The 16,034-nt window shown below is 40.9% G+C and overlaps 1 non-coding gene across 1 annotated transcript; it reads right to left on the reverse strand.

The window, feature by feature from the left end:
• Positions 1-588: 588 nt before the first annotated feature.
• On the reverse strand, positions 589-664 carry TRNAT-AGU (transfer RNA threonine (anticodon AGU)). Its single transcript has one exon. It is a non-coding gene; the product is annotated as a tRNA-Thr (tRNA).
• Between the last annotated feature and the right edge of the window lie 15,370 nt (positions 665-16,034).

Below are 16,034 nucleotides of genomic sequence, written 5' to 3' on the forward strand. Positions count from 1 at the left end.
GCATCTGCTTGGAAAGTAGAAGGCCCCAGGTTCAATCCCCGGCATCTCCAAAAAAGGGTCCAGGCAAATAGGTGTGAAAAACCTCAGCTTGAGACCCTGGAGAGCCGCTGCCAGTCTGAGAAGACTTTGATGGACCAAGGGTCTGATTCAGTATAAGGCAGCTTCATATGTTCATAGGTGCTCACTATTGCAAGAGTCCATTCTCTGAGATCACAGACAGCCACGTCCTATTAGGTTAGACAATATTGAGCTGTAGGGGATCAATGTTCTAATTTTGGTTTGGCAGCTTCATCAATAATCAACTTCCTAAGGGCTGTTTAGATTTACACACAACATGTAGTTGTTATCCCAAAACCTTTTACCATACACAGCATCCTGTTTAGAACGGACATGAAAAAAAGAAATATTTAAGGCATGATTCGGGACACACTTATGTTGGACATATGGACATATGAAGCTGCCTTATACTGAATCAGACCCTTGGTCCATCAAAGTCAGTATTGTCTATTCAGACTGGCAGCTGCTCTCCAGAGTTTCATGCTGAGGTTTTTCACGCCTATTTGCCTGGATCCCCCTTTTCTTTTTAGTTGGAGATGCCGGGGATTGAACCTGGGACCTTCTGCTTACTAAGCAGATGCTCTAACCACTGAGCCACCATCCCTCCCTTGTTCAATGTGTTCAGGGTCGCATTGCAGAAGAGACATTTAAATGTTATTCTCCATCACATGAATTGCTGTGCTAGCAAGCAGTTTTTAGTAAGCTACGTGAGAAAGGGAACATTGATTTTTGAGAAACAGCATATCAGATTTTTACAGCATTTCTTTGTCAATGAAATTTATCACCAGTCTTTGACACTATAAAAAAAAAGATGACTGGGTGAAGATTTAATGAAATACAGAACCCTGTAATCATTTTTCAAAGATACTGCAGGTTTCCTTCCAAATTTGCGTCAAGCAATACATATAAAATTTATCAAAGGTATGAACCAAGGACTGGATTCAACTTCCATTACATTCAGCTGCCAGTGTCCTGCTGTTTTTAGTGGAAGTTGGATAAAAGCCAGGAAAACCTAACAAAAACAAATATTTTAGCACATTTTACATCACTCAATGTTATTTTTTAAAATGTTATGTTTTATATGGAACCCCCCCTGCAATCTCATTAATAAAAGTATTTCCAAGAGTTATAAATTCTACCATAAAATGTTCCTTTTTCTCCGTTAGTCTCCCTGAAAATGTCAGTTTAATATTACTCCTCTTTAAGCCATTAAATGGATTGAAAACCTATGCCTATAGCAAGCCAAGTAACATTCAGTAAAATAATAGCTGGTTCATTATTCAAGCTCGTGCTGTCCAGCAGGCTGTTGGGTAAGGGAAATGAGGCCATTCTTCTCACATATCGAGCAAGATGGAAGAAATCCAACACGATGGGAAAGAAACATGTACATATAAATACCCTATCGCAGTTCTCTTATATGAACTATGCATAGTTCATAGGCTTAATATGAACTATGCTTTAGGACAAAAGACATGTATGGGTAACAGAAGTACATCTTTCCATGCAGGTCTTCCCTATTCATGTGTAAGGGTTCTTCAGCATTCTCATTTTTGTTGCTTATGTCCCTATTGCTTGGTGTTCCCCCCTTTCCCACAAGTTTTTGCTCCCTTTAGTGGCTGATTCAGTTTTACTTCACTGTATTTCCAACATATCTCCCCACTAGTGTTCCTGCTAAACTATGCTAGTGTGCACAAATTTTTAGCCCTTAGCTCACAGCTTTTTGGCTGAGCACAGGATGATGAAATTTTCTCCTGCTTCCTTTTTTAAAATTTTTATTTATTTATTTATTTATCTGGGATTTATATCCCGCCCTTCCCACCGAGTGGCTCAGGGCGGCTTACAACATATGTAAAACTAACATAAAAATAAATTACACTTTAAAATTAACATTTCATATTAAATAATTAAAATCCAACATTTGTTATAAATATACATATCGTTAAAAATCAGACCGGTCGTGAAGCTACACTCTATTCAAATTCAAATACTGATTCGGTATACCGTCTTCAGCATTCCGGTGTTCCATATTCAATATTCAGTAGTCAGTATACAGGTATACAGGGATACAGGGCCGGTTAGTTGTGGGCCAGCCGGAAGAGGGTTGTCTTACAGGCCCTGCGGAATTGAGTAAGATCCCGCAGGGCCCTTACCTCCTCTGGCAGCTGGTTCCACCAAAATGGAGCCATTACAGAGAAGGCCCGGTCCCTTGTGGTCTTCAAGCGGGCTTCCTTTGGCCCGGGGACAACCAAAAGATTTTGAGATCCCGATCGCAGTGCTCTCTGGGGAACATGCGGGGAGGGACGGTCCCTCAGGTAGGCAGGTCCTAGACCATATAGGGTCTTAAAGATAATAACCAGCACCTTGTACCGAACTCGGTAGGATATTGGCAGCCAGTGCAGAGCCCAAAGTCCCGGCTGAATGTGCTCCCGTCTTGGGAGCCCCAATAACAGCCGGGCGGCGGCGTTCTGCACCAGCTGCAATCTCCGGGTTCGACACAGGGGCAGCCCCATGTAGAGGGCATTGCAGTAGTCCAATCTCGAGGTGACCGTAGCATGGCTCACTGTTGCTAGATCGTCGCATTCCAGGAAGGGAGCCAGCTGTCTTGCCCGCCTAAGGTGGAAAAATGCGGACTTGGCAGTGGCTGCTATCTGGGCCTCCATAGTTAAGGAAGGCTCCAGAAGTACCCCCAGGCTCCTGACCCTGTGCGCCGCCGTCAGCGGTGCACCGTCAAAAACCGGAAGGGGTATTTCCCCTCCCGGGCCGCGACGGCCCAAGCAAAGGACCTCTGTCTTCACTGGGTTTAGCCTCAGCCCGCTCCGTTTGAGCCACCCAGCCACAGCCTGTAACGCCCAGTCCAGGTTTTGTGGGGCGGAGACCAGCCGTCCGTCCATGAGCAGATAGAGCTGGGTGTCATCAGCATACTGGTGACAACCCAGCCCATACCTTCGGGCAATCTGGGCGAGGGGACGCATATAGATGTTAAATAACATCGGGGAGAGAACCGCACCCTGAGGCACCCCGCAGTCAAGCGTGTGCCTCCGGGACAGCTCATCCCCAATCGCGACCCTCTGTCCCCGACCTTCAAGGAAAGAGGAAAGCCATTGCAAGGCCAACCCCTGGATCCCCGCGTCGGCGAGGCGGCGGGCAAGTAACCAATGGTCGACCATATCGAACGCTGCCGATAGGTCCAACAACATCAGTACCGCCGAACCGCCCCGATCCAGATGCCGTTGCAGGTCATCTACTAGGGCGACCAGCACCGTCTCCGTCCCATGGCCCGGGCGAAAGCTGGACTGAAGAGGATCAAGGACGGATTCCTTCTTAATCAGTTCTCAAAAGAGCTCTCTCAGACCCACCTACCTCACAGGGTGTCCATTGTGGGGAGGGGAAGGGAAAGTGGATTGTAAAGCCACTTTGAGACTCCAAATGAAGGGCGGGGTATAAATCCAATTCTTCTTCTTCTTTCTCCTCTGCTGCTTCATTACAGCTTGCTCTCATCTGGCTCCCTCAATCACGTGGTAGCAGTATAAAGCCAAGCCTCCCTCCCTTCCATTGGCTGTAAAAGGTAAAGGTAGTCCCCCATGCAAGCACCAGTCATTTTCGACTCTGGGATGACATTGCTTTCACAACGTTTTCACAGCAGACGTTTTTTACGGGGTGGTTTGCTATTGCCTTCCCCAGTCATCTACACTTCCCCCCACAGTAAGCTAGGTACTCATTTTACTGACCTTGGAAGGATGGAAGGCTGAGTCAACCTGGAGCCAGCTACCTGAACCAGCTTCCACTGGGATCGAACTCAGGTCGTGAGCAGAGGGCTCCGACTGCAGTACTGCAGCTTTACCACTCTGTACTACAGGGCTCTTATCCATTGGCTGAGATCTCCCTTTAAGAGGGAAAGAGCAAGAGAGAGGGTACCTGAATGTGAGAGAGAAGAAAGACAGAGCCCCATGGCACTTTTAAGACCAACAAAGTTTTATTTGAGGCATACATTTTTGTGTGTATGCACACTTCTTCAGAGGGATTCTGCTGAGATTTGGCTGAATTGATCTCATTCCTCATCACTTTTACTCTGCTACGTCTGCATCTTACACTTTTTAAACCAAGGATGACTCATGCTGACTTAAGATGGGTTTATTTTTGAATAAACATGCATAGTGTTGGAATACAAGCTATGTACAGTCCAGCCATTATAGAGTTAACTGTTTGTTTAACTGATAGAGGAAGTGATGTATTGTAACCTAAACCCATTGGTCAGAAAGGATGTTAGGTGTGAAATGCTTTGATCTTGTATGAAAGCTGAATTGCTCTTCTTCCTGGCGAAATGCTCTTTGGGAAGAAGAACTGTTAGACAAAGGGGTTGTAGCCATGTAGGACAGACTAGCCATGTAGGACAGACTAGTTAGACTAGCTGGTATGCTAAATTGTTTTTCTGTTTTATCCCAAGTACCCTATCCTGATGTTTTCTAGTAAACTTTATTTCTTTTGATAAGCTTAAGCCTAGACTCCAATTATTGCCACTCCAAGCCTCTGAATTTAACATGTATTTCGCATCAAATTGGTAGCAAAGGAGCATGGTTTATATTGGAGTGGCATATTGGAAAGTGATTTTTTTAAAGTCAGAACAGGCAGACAGTGAAAAGTATTTTAAAGTTACCAGACGCTGTTTGAAAAGGCTGTATTTTTTCGCTATCGGAAAGATCAAGAGGAACAAAGGCCCCGCCGGGAGCCTAATCCCCTTGATTGCCGCTGCTATGTGAGAATCTACATTTCAATTAGAAGCTGGAAGCACAACATTCCTCAAGGGCCGCTTTCTCCTGCTGACCTGCTGAAGCCTGAATTCAAGGATGTCTGACACACAAGAGGAAAATCCTTCAACATCAGCTGTTGTAAGGAACGACGCCCAAGGAAACGCAATGACATGTGTCGTGAGTACTGATCAATTAATGTTAAAATTCCAAGCTTAAATGCAAGCAATTTTAGATTCTGGTGGATGAAAATGCAACTCCTCCTTCATGAAAAAAATTTCTATGAAGCAGTTTTCAATGAAAATAAGGATGAAATCCCAGATTTTGATATTAAAGATAATTGTGCAAAATTAATAATTCTGAATGCCATATCAGAACAGGAATCTATTCTAGTCCCGGATTGTGGCACAAGTGCAGAAATGTGGAAATTCTTAGAAAAGCAATCATTTAAGCCTTCTATGACTCAGAAAATATTTCTCAGAGAAAAACTGTACAGTTTTAAGATGAATGATACAGATTCAATGGCTACCCATCTGAATCAGATAATGGAAGTGGTTTCAGAGCTTAAGAGAATTGGAGCCACAGTGGAAGATGAAGAAGTAATAGCTACTTTATTTAAATCTCTTCCTAAAAACTATAAAAGTACTGCATCCTTGTTGAGGATGAGAGAGAAACAGGAACTTGACTACATTCTGGAATACTTGAAAGATGAGGCCAGAAAGAGGGAACTTTTTGAAACTGAGAATAAGATGTCTGTACTTAGCATGCATCCTGGCAAAAAGGAAATTATATTTCATTTTTGTGGCTTGAGAGGACACTATCAATATTCTTGTAGAAAGAAATTAAAACAAAATCAAAATGCAAATGCTTCTACTGGAGCAGTGACACCCAATGGGCAAGTGGAGAATAGCAACCAACAAAAACGTGGTTTTAAATCTTCAAAGCCAGCAACCAAGGCTAAGGATGTGTCTGATAGGAATCCTACATATGCAATTACTGAATCAAATGCAAATCTTGAGAATCATTGGATGATAGATTCTGGAACTTATTTCCATGTCTGTAAAGATAAGAAATCTTTTGTGGAATTGGAGGAGAACAACTGCCCTAAATTAGAGCAAGCCAATGGACAAATATTGAAAGTTGAAGGAAATGGGACTGTAATCTTAAATGTTATGGATGAAAGTCAAGAAATTAAAAAGGTTACACTTAACAGAGTGCGCATATGCCCCTGAGGCAGTCAGCAACCTAGTCTCAACAAAGAGAATTATCAGAAGAAATCATGAGATTGTACTCAGAAAGGAAAATGGAAATATTGTTGATCCTGAATCTGGAACTGAACTTATGCTTGATGTAGTTGATGGTCTTCATTATCTTAAACTTGATGATGATAATGTTGTTGATGATGATGATATGCAAAATGATGCTGAAAATATTTCTGATGTAACAAATGCTGTTGGGCCAGTGTATAATACAATGCAATCTGTATGTAAGCATAAATCATGTCTTCTTAAATGGCACACAACTATGCACACATAACCAGTGTGCAAAAGTGTGCAAAAATTGTTGGAAGAATGTAATGTTGATATTATTGATTGTGATCAAATGCAATCTGGCTGTTCCTCTCTTCTCCAATCAGTCTGGAAATGCTCCCTTTGATTCTGGCTTTCAACGTATTTTTAGTACCAAGTATCACCCTCTTACTTCCTTTGTTTAATCCATTTGTATATACCTGAAAGCCCACCTTGCATTCTCCTGTGAGGAGAATTCTCTTCAGGGGTTAATGTGATTATTTTATAATTTTTATTGATTGAAACTACAAAAGAAAAATACAATGCAGATAATACATAGAAAGGGGGAAAGGAGCATTGGCAGAATGGGGAAAACAGAAACAGAAAGCAGTACAAATATATCAATTATAATTCCACCTCCCAATACAATACTCAAATCATTCTACCTGCAAGTATAAAGATCTCCATATATTTTACCTTCCGTTCTTTCATTACCATTTTTTTAATAAACTAGTAGTAGCAATATGAATCTTAATAATTCTTCTTAAACACAAATAAGTATAGAAAGTTAAAAAACAAATCAAAACTATCTCAAAGTCAATTTTGTCTAATTTAACTTAAACCTATTATAGGCACAAATTAGATTGTCGGTTTAATAAAATCCTTATTAAAACAAGCACATAAAAATAATATCTTTATCCTTAACAAATTACATAAGATACAACTTAATAGTTTGTCTATCTCAGTCTAAACAGTTTCTCCAAAGGAGCATGTTAGAAACAAATCTACCAAGTTACAAAACAGTTATGCTATCTGCCTTTTCAACCGTTAATCCAGCTCTTACATCAGTATGAGCATTTTCACTAAATTAGCATACTGTAAATACATCTACTATATAAAGAAATATGTTATCTGCACTCTTTAGCATTAATCCAAATTGACTATATATTTAATTACAATTTACCAACTCTCTTACTTCTTTAGAATCTCCCATATTCTTTTATCTGTTCATTATTAATAGTTGCATGTTTGTTTACCCACAAAAAAAAGAAAAATCAAAATTCAGGAATCCTTCTTCCCAAAGATTAAAAGTTTTCAAATTCCTTTAATTTCTGCATCCATATTACATCAGAGACAGCCCATTTAATCACAGTTTGCCTTTTAAAATCGCATACCACTTCTTAATCAGGGTTCCATATCCAACAATGGGGAAAAAAATCAAGATTCTTCTTCCGGAAAGCTTTCCACCTCTTAATTTGTTGATCGAAGTGTACCTTTTCTCTTCTCAATGTGGCCTGCCCCCTCAACAGTGGGAGAAAGAATTCAACACCATTTTTCCCTCTCAGCATGACTTCACTAGATCTTAATTTCCGGTCTTGTTTTAATACTGCGACATAGGAGACCATTTTGGTTTTCCTTTGTTTGTTTCGGAGCATATCACTTTCCCATTCCGATTCCACAGACGTCAGCAGACTCTCTTTAGCACTCAACTCCTGTAGGTTTGCAATTTCGTTAGCTTTCAGCATAAAACAACTCATTTGGTCTTTAATAAGCTGCATAAATGAGCCAAGATCCTGTTTCAGAGATATAATATTTAAAAAGATATCTTTTTATAAGACATTTTGCTAGGCAGTGCCATTTTTCTCTGACAGCAAACTCAGTCTCTTAGTTCAAATTGTAAAGTAGCTTCAAACTCCTGCTAATCCACATTCCACAACAGCTCCAGCTGAGATTTCAAATGTCATTCTTTCAAATACAGTCAGGTGATAGAGACAGATCTCTCCAGAATATATCCATGTTCAGATCATATTGCAACCTAATAATAATCTCTTTAGTATATATCCAATTATAATCCGGGTCGATTTTAGTAGTTGTATTCAATCCAATTTAAATAGTTAAAACTGCTCGTAACTTTCTGAGGCCTCAATGCTCTTCTTTTGAGCTACTCTCTCATTGTTATGTAAAGTGACCCATTAGGCAGCATAATTAGAAAGTCATCTACTTGTCAAGTAGAATCGTCACATTAGGAGTAGAAAGACGCTACATCAAAGGCGTACTGGAGAAAATGAAAGCAAGAAAGCGGTCGGGTGTTCTTTTTCTGCTGTTGCGTCAGCTTTTCATGGCTGCGGAGCCTCAGGACATATAAGAACCACAGGGGCAGCTGCCACTGAACCCCTCTCTCCCCATAAAAGTCCCATGCTGAAGAAAAAGCCCCTTCAGGGCTTTCCTATGGGGGCATCACTTCTGCGACACCCCTCCAACAACTAGACTCAGAGGTGCTGCAGGAGGATGAACTGTGGACACCTCTGAAGCCAAGATGATGGAGCCCGGAAGTCAGGGGTTAATGTGATTATTAGCAGGCCTTCTCCAGCTCACAGGTGTCCATAATTGGGCCTTCTTGCTGACACCATCCTTATCTCTTTCAAGGCTGGATTCAAGAATGTGGGTAATTGAGAGATCATGAGAACCTATCTTCAGTTGTGTAGTTAGACGGGAGGGGAAATCAGGAGAGGATAACATCTTCTGGAGAGTTCCATCAAGCAAGCTCCCTGATCAGATCTGAGAAACCACCTGATGACAGAGGGCAAAAGACTATAATAAGACTATAGGCCATAGGGAAGCCATGCTATCTTTGTGATTCTGCCATACTAGTACTCTTGCTATATTATGCTACATCATGATGAACAGCTGTGTAGAGAACACTTAAAGCTTGGATGCTTATATTCAAAGATGTGCCATCTAATACCAGCTATTGAATGCATTTGAAAGAAAGGTAGCTTTTTTTATTTCTTTGCTGCTAAGCAGTGGAGACTGATGTGTGTAATATTCTGTCTCTTCAATAAACCTTTGTACATTTTTACAAAGATCTGCTTTATTTGTGTGCATTTAACCTCAAGGACCTATGGGGCTGAGGCTGCAAAAGGAGAGGTGACCCAGGAACACCAAGGTTTGGGTTCTTGACACCTCCCCTCTTTCAAAACTTAGAAAGAAAATGACCTTTTATTCTTTACTCTTGTGCCATATAACTGGAACCAGAATCCGTTTCAAAAGTTTATGTTCCTTCAAACTCACCTGTATTTGTACATTGACTTAAGTTCCCATTTACCACCATTTCATGTGGCTCTTCCCTTTGCTTTTGGATCACTTTTCTTAATTATTGTCTGTTGGCCACTTTTCTGAATTATTGGCTGCTAAGCCATTTGGAACTGCCTGAGGGTATCAGATCTTTCTTAGATCTGTATGGATACAAAAATATAGCCATGTCTTTTCTGCTCCCCTACTTTACCTTTTTGGTCTCTTGCCTCCCCCTTCTGGAACAGAATAACTTACACAGCGTATGTTGTTGTTGCATGGATTATTTAATTCTCAATGTGGGCTTTTATGTTGGGTATTATTGCCAAACGCTTGATATCATTTGAGTTTGCTTATTACTCAAGCCAGTCATGAAGAAGAAGCTGGTTGGCTGGCTCACATGGTGGCAGCAGAGAGGGGGTAGTGGTGATGCCCCTACTGCATGCTCACTTGTCCTATTCCTCATTGCCTGGCAGGTTTATGTAGCAGTAGGTGGTTGTTCCTCTCTTCTCCAAAATTGAGGTCAAGATCTTGTGACACATTATCTCTGCCTTTTCCTGAAAACTTTAGGGTTTTAAATTTTTCTGCAGATCTGGAAATTCCCCTGGTTTGTAGAATAATATCTCTTCTGGGTACCTGGCCTTCTCCTCTCATGTGTATAATAACCAAGAGGGAAATTAGAGGGGGAGGACAGGAAGACACAATGTGGGAGAACCTGAGAGACAGATGATCAGCACTGCTTTCTACATTTTTACAGCTTAAATGAATAACTCCTTTCTTTCTTATCACTGACCGTTTTTTAAAGGGCAACTTTATGTATGACATTTACGTGCACATAAATTGCTACCTATGGTCCAGATGATGGCTTTAGAGACCACCAGGAGCCTTTTGAAAGCTTCCTAGTTGGCACTGTAATCACGCAGTCAAGGTGAGCCTTCCCATTCCCAATGAGCCCTTTTCATGCAGGTCTGCATGAAAAGAATCCACAGAGAAAGTGGGAGGAAATGAGCTCATCCCTATTGGTCCTGCCCCTAACTTGAAGTACCCACTGGCTTGACTTCTGATCTGCTCGCTAGTCACAAACAGAAAGCGAATTTTTAATTGTTTAACTGTTTGCAAACAGTTTGCACCTGCTTGTCAGGTTCTTGTATTTAAACAGTGTAGCATAGTGCAGTGCAATCAGCAGTGTTTTTAAACATGCACATTCTTCACACAGGCCAAGGGGAGTCCTGCTTTCTCCCTTCCTCTCCCATTTGTATACACTTCAGCAGCCACTTGTATAAATAAGCAGGGAGAAGCATAATCAGTCAACCAGTGATTGTAAATAAAATATGTATTTTTTTTAAAAGAAAGACTGATGATTTGGTGCTCTTCTCAAGACCATATGATTGATGTTATTTCACACATACATATCTGCCACAGCCTTATGGGTGGTGTAATTCTACCCCTCATGATTTAATTCCCTAACCATTCATGACTTGAGCATTCATGACCCACCTTCTGTGCAGAAGTACAAGGCAAGGAACAAAACTCCATCCTCACAGCTCCTGCACAGCTGTAAAGCTGTGAGATTAACAGGAGAACACATCAGACATTTACTTCATGAGTGATCGCAACTGTCAAACATGGTATGTTCAACTATTGAACAGATTTGCCACTATGGTTGTGGCGTTCCTACTCCTAACCCCCATACTTTTATCTGAAAGTTGGAATAGAGTTCAGATACATATGGTTTATATGCGTGTAAGCTTGATATATGGAATCAGAAATCCTGAAAATGTAGACCAGTTCCGAGAGTAAAGTTAGATGATAATTTAGAACAGGGAAGCCCCCACAAAATATGTCCTTCCATATCACACTTCCTGTAAGTGCTTTCCCATGTGGGCAAATCTATATCTAGCTAAGACGCTGGCAAAGCATAAGTCTATGGATGAACTCCAGAGTTCAAAGCACTCAGAGTTCGAAGTCTACTGATGGCGGACACACATCTCTGAATGCTCATTCCGTTTGCTAGTGAAGCAGGGATGGGGGAACTGCAGGTTAAAGGGAACATAGATGAGGTATGCTGAATCCTCCCCAAATGGAATTTTGTGAGGAGTATGCATTTATCTCTGCAGCTTTCGTTCTCTCTCACTCACATATACTTTTTTCTCAGTCTCATTCCTGGTGATGAAGCTCAGCTGAGGGAAACAAAAATACTTGGAAGGATGGACTACATGGATAAGACCATCCTGCTAGGGGGAAATCTGTTTATTTAGGAGATTTTTAAAATACTGCTTCCCCAGAGCTTTGCTCAAGGTGGCTTATAGTAATCATAAATATCAAAGTAAGGGACATAAAAACAGCATGAAGCAGACCTTAAACAAGAAGTATGCCATAAAAATATCTGGAATTATTTTTAAAATCCCTAATTAAAAGCTTGGCTACAAAGAAATGTACTCATGTTTACAGTAAGGTAGGCACCACGTGAGCCTCACAGGAGAGGGCATTCCATAGGTGAGGTGACACTAGAGGAAATGTCCTGTCTTTTGTCACCGCTTGCCTTATCTTTGAAGGCAGAGGCATGGAGAATAGGGCTTGGGAAGCGGATCTTAACTGGGGGACTGGACAGAATGAGGGGAGAAGTCCTTCAAGTACCTTAGCCCCAAGCCATTAAGGGTCTTAAGGTAAGAACCAGCACATCCAGAAACAGATGGGTTAAGCATACCATCTACTTTAGGGCTCTTCCACATTTTCATATTTGTCGCTTGTTTGTCCCTATTGCTTGGGGGGGGGGGGGGGGAGGTTGTCCCTTTCCTGCATGTGTTTTGTTCCCTCTAGTGGTCGATTCAATATGACCAATTTAGTGTCATCCGCAAACTTAGCCACTTCATTGTTTACTCTCAACTCCAAACACTACTCTATGTCCAGCACAAAAAACTGCAGTGTTCCCTCTAAGCTGTGGACTGCTGTGAGCAAGCCTACATTTGACTATCATGTAAATTGGTTTTTAGAACATTATGACAATTGTGTAAAAATCTCAGAATAAATTCTTTTGAACTGTGTTTATGAATGATTTAAATGTAAGTGAAAACAGAATCAAGTCAAATTTCAATACAGAAAATGTTTGAAAAGGATCCTATGAAAGAAGGAATAAACAGCAGGGGTAGAAAAAAAAAGAGAAGGAGCAGTGAGAGAGATTGAAAAAATCAGAGAAGAACATAAGAGAGGACTTAAGAACATAAGAGGAGGCATGTTGGATCAGGCCAGTGGCCCATCCAGTCCAGCACTTTGTGTCACACAGTGGCCAAAAAACCCAGGCACCATCAGGAGGTCCATCAGTGGGACCAGGATAACACTAGAAGCCTTCTGTGACCCCCTCCCCAAGCATCAAGAATACAGAGCATCACTGACCTAGACCCAGAGAGTTCCAACAATACACTGTGGTGAATAGCTACTGATGGTCCAAATGAGGCACAGTATTCCAAATGAGGATCCATATGTTTTTCCAATCCCCTCTTGGAGCTGTCTATGCTTGCAGCAGCCGCCACTTTCTGTGGCAGTGAATTCCATGTGTTAATCACCCTTTGGGTGAAGAAATACTTCCTTTTATGCATTCTAACCTGACTGCTCAGCAATTTAATTGAATGTCCATGAGTTCTCATATTGTGAGAAAGGGAGAAAAGTACTTCTTTCTCTGCCTTCTCTATCCCATGCATTATCTTGTATATCTCTATCATGTCACCCCCCTCAGTCAACATTTCTCCAAATGTTTTAATCTTTCTTCATAGGGAAAGTGTTCCAACCTTTTAAACATTCTAGTTGCCCTTTTCTGCACTTTTTCGAATGAAGGACTTTGATGTGGGCCCTGGGTTGGGTGTTTGTTCCCCATTGGCCTAAAAAGAATTTTACCTTTCACGGCTAGAAAATGATCTCAGTTAATTCCACACTTCTCTCTCCCACCAGAGACAAGAATCAATACGTATTTGATTATGGTAATGTCTTATTTTATTTTCTTCTTGTAAGAAAACTGCACCCTGCCTTCCACTCTGGTTGGTCCTTCAGTGCCATTTGAAATTCTCAGGGAGCTGTGTATTTAGGACATCCTCAGCTCACCTGGGCTGGGTTTTTAGGAAGGTTTTGTGATTGGCCTTGAAACTTTACTAAACTCAGAGCTGAAGTTCCAAAAGCATGAATGAGCCCCATCTTTCAAAGCAAACAGTTTTCATGCCAAACACCTCTCAGGACATTGTTGTTGGTGGTGGGGGGAATGATTAAAATACATCAAGCACGCAACCCAAGTCTATGTGATGGGAAATACATGTTAAATTCAGAGGCTTGGAATGGCAATAATTGGAGTCTAGGCTTAAGCTTCTCAAAAGAAATAAAGTTTACTAGAAAACATCAGGATAGGGTACTTGGGATAAAACAGAAAAACAATTTAGCATACCGGCTAGTCTAACTATGTCTGTCCTACATGGCTACAACCCCTTTGTCTAACAGTTCTTCTTCCCAAAGAGCATTTCGCCAGGAAGAAGAGCAATTCAGCTTGCATACAAGATCAAAGCATTTCACACCTAACATCCTTACTGACCAATGTTGTGTTCACATCTTTTGCGGGTAAAGAAAGATTCCGCTTACAATTGGGTTTAGGTTACAATACACCACTTCCTCTATCAGGTAAACAAACAGTTAACTCTATAATGGCTGGAATGTACATATAGCTTGTATTCCAACAAACCCGTTCTCAAGTTATGCAACATTTCAGTCATTAGCAATTTCAACCAAGTTCATCACGTAGTCATTCAAACTTGAGTCTGTCGAGCGGCTTCGTCATGATGTCAGCGATCATTTCTTCAGTAGGGCAGTATTGTAATTCAATCAGTCCTTTAATCATCTCTTGCACAAGTAAACACTTGATGACAATATGTTTGTTGTCTAGTTTTATGTTCTCAGCTTTGCATATGCTTATGCATGCTTGGCTGTCTTCATACATGAGTACTGGTTTAGGTTCCTCTATTCCAAATTCCTTAAGAAGAAAAATAATCCATTCCAGTTCATTGCATGCCCTTTGAGCAGACACACATTCAGCTTCAGCAGTAGATTGAGCTACAATCTTTTGTTTCTTAGTGTTCCAGTCAATCACACTATCTCCACAGAAGAATACATTTCCACTTGTTGATTTTCCATCTCCTTCATTTCTCCCATAGTTGGCATTCATGTAGACTACTAGTCTTGGGTTGTCACATGCTGAAATTAGTAATTTGTAATCAGCAGTTTTAAATAGGTATCTTGCCAGTCTCTTTATGGCATTCCAATCATGGTAACAGCAGTAGAAATATCTGGTCTCGAGATTCTGCTTAAGTACAGTAGTTTTCCAATTGCTTCTTTATATTCACAATTGTTTTCAAGCAATTTTCCTTCTTGCATATTTAAGTATGCTGGATCAAGTGGCATACTAATGTTTCCATGTTTCTTTATTCCCATGGATTCAATAAAGTCCAGAATTTTGTGGTTTTGGTTCAGCACAAAACTTCCATCTTCAGCTCTTTCAATTTGTATTCCAAGGTAATGTTTTATGTCTCCCAGTTGTTTGACTTCCACATCTTTATTTAGCTCATCAGCAATTTCTTTGATGTCCTCCTTGTTGTAGCAACATAAAATCAGATCGTCAATGTAAGTCAATATGTACTGGTATTGTCCATTTTTGAGTCTTGTAAACAAACAGGGTTCTGATTTCCCTTGTTGAAATCCTTGCTTCTTTAGTAGTTCTGTCAGTTTATCTGACCAACCTCTTGCAGCTTGTTTTAATCCATAAATTCCCTTTTGAAGTTTACACACAAGTTTTTCCTTTCCATCTTCTTCAAATCTTTCAGGTTGTTCCATGTAGATTTCCTCTGTTAAGTCTCCATTGAGGAAAGCTGCTTTAATGTCCCCGTGTTCAACTTGCATGCCTTTGGAGACTGCAATTGTTAGAAGTATTCTGAACACAACATGATTTATGACAGCTGCAAAAGTCTCTGTATAGTCAATTCCTTGTTCTTCCTTGTATCCTTTTGCTACTAAACTGCTTTGTATCGATCCACACTTCCATCAGGATTGTATTTTACTTTGAGAATCCATTTACAGCCAATAGCTGTTCTTTCAGGAGGTAAGTTTGCAAGTCTCCAAGCTTGCTTGTCATGTAAAGACTTCATTTCATCATTCATTGCATCCATCCATTTCTTTCTTTCTGGATCAGGTAGCTGATTTATTCCTTTCCAAGTTGAGGGTTCTTTGACAGGTTGTACTGTTGCACAAATTCCAAGTCTTGGCGGTGGTACGCCTTTGTTGCTTCTTGCTGACTTTCTCACAGTAACTGTGGTTGTCTCTGCTTCTCTTGGACTTCCTGCTTCCCCTTCTGATTCATTGCTTTCTTGTGAAGCTGGACCTGCCTGCTCACAGGTGGTCTCTGCAGGTTGCCAAATAGCAAATTCACTGAAGGTAACATCCTCTATAGGATTCTGTACTGTGAATTCAGCTTGCATAGGAGCTTGCAAAACACTGTTGCTATCTATATATACCACATTGCATCCTTTGACATTACGTGTATTAGGGTCTAGGATTCTGTATCCTCTTCCACCATTAGCATAACCCACAAGTATACTAAGTTCTGCTCTGGGGTCTAGTTTTC

This window comes from Heteronotia binoei, chromosome 3, assembly GCF_032191835.1.
Source record: "Heteronotia binoei isolate CCM8104 ecotype False Entrance Well chromosome 3, APGP_CSIRO_Hbin_v1, whole genome shotgun sequence".
In the NCBI taxonomy this organism is placed as follows: domain Eukaryota; kingdom Metazoa; phylum Chordata; class Lepidosauria; order Squamata; family Gekkonidae; genus Heteronotia; species Heteronotia binoei.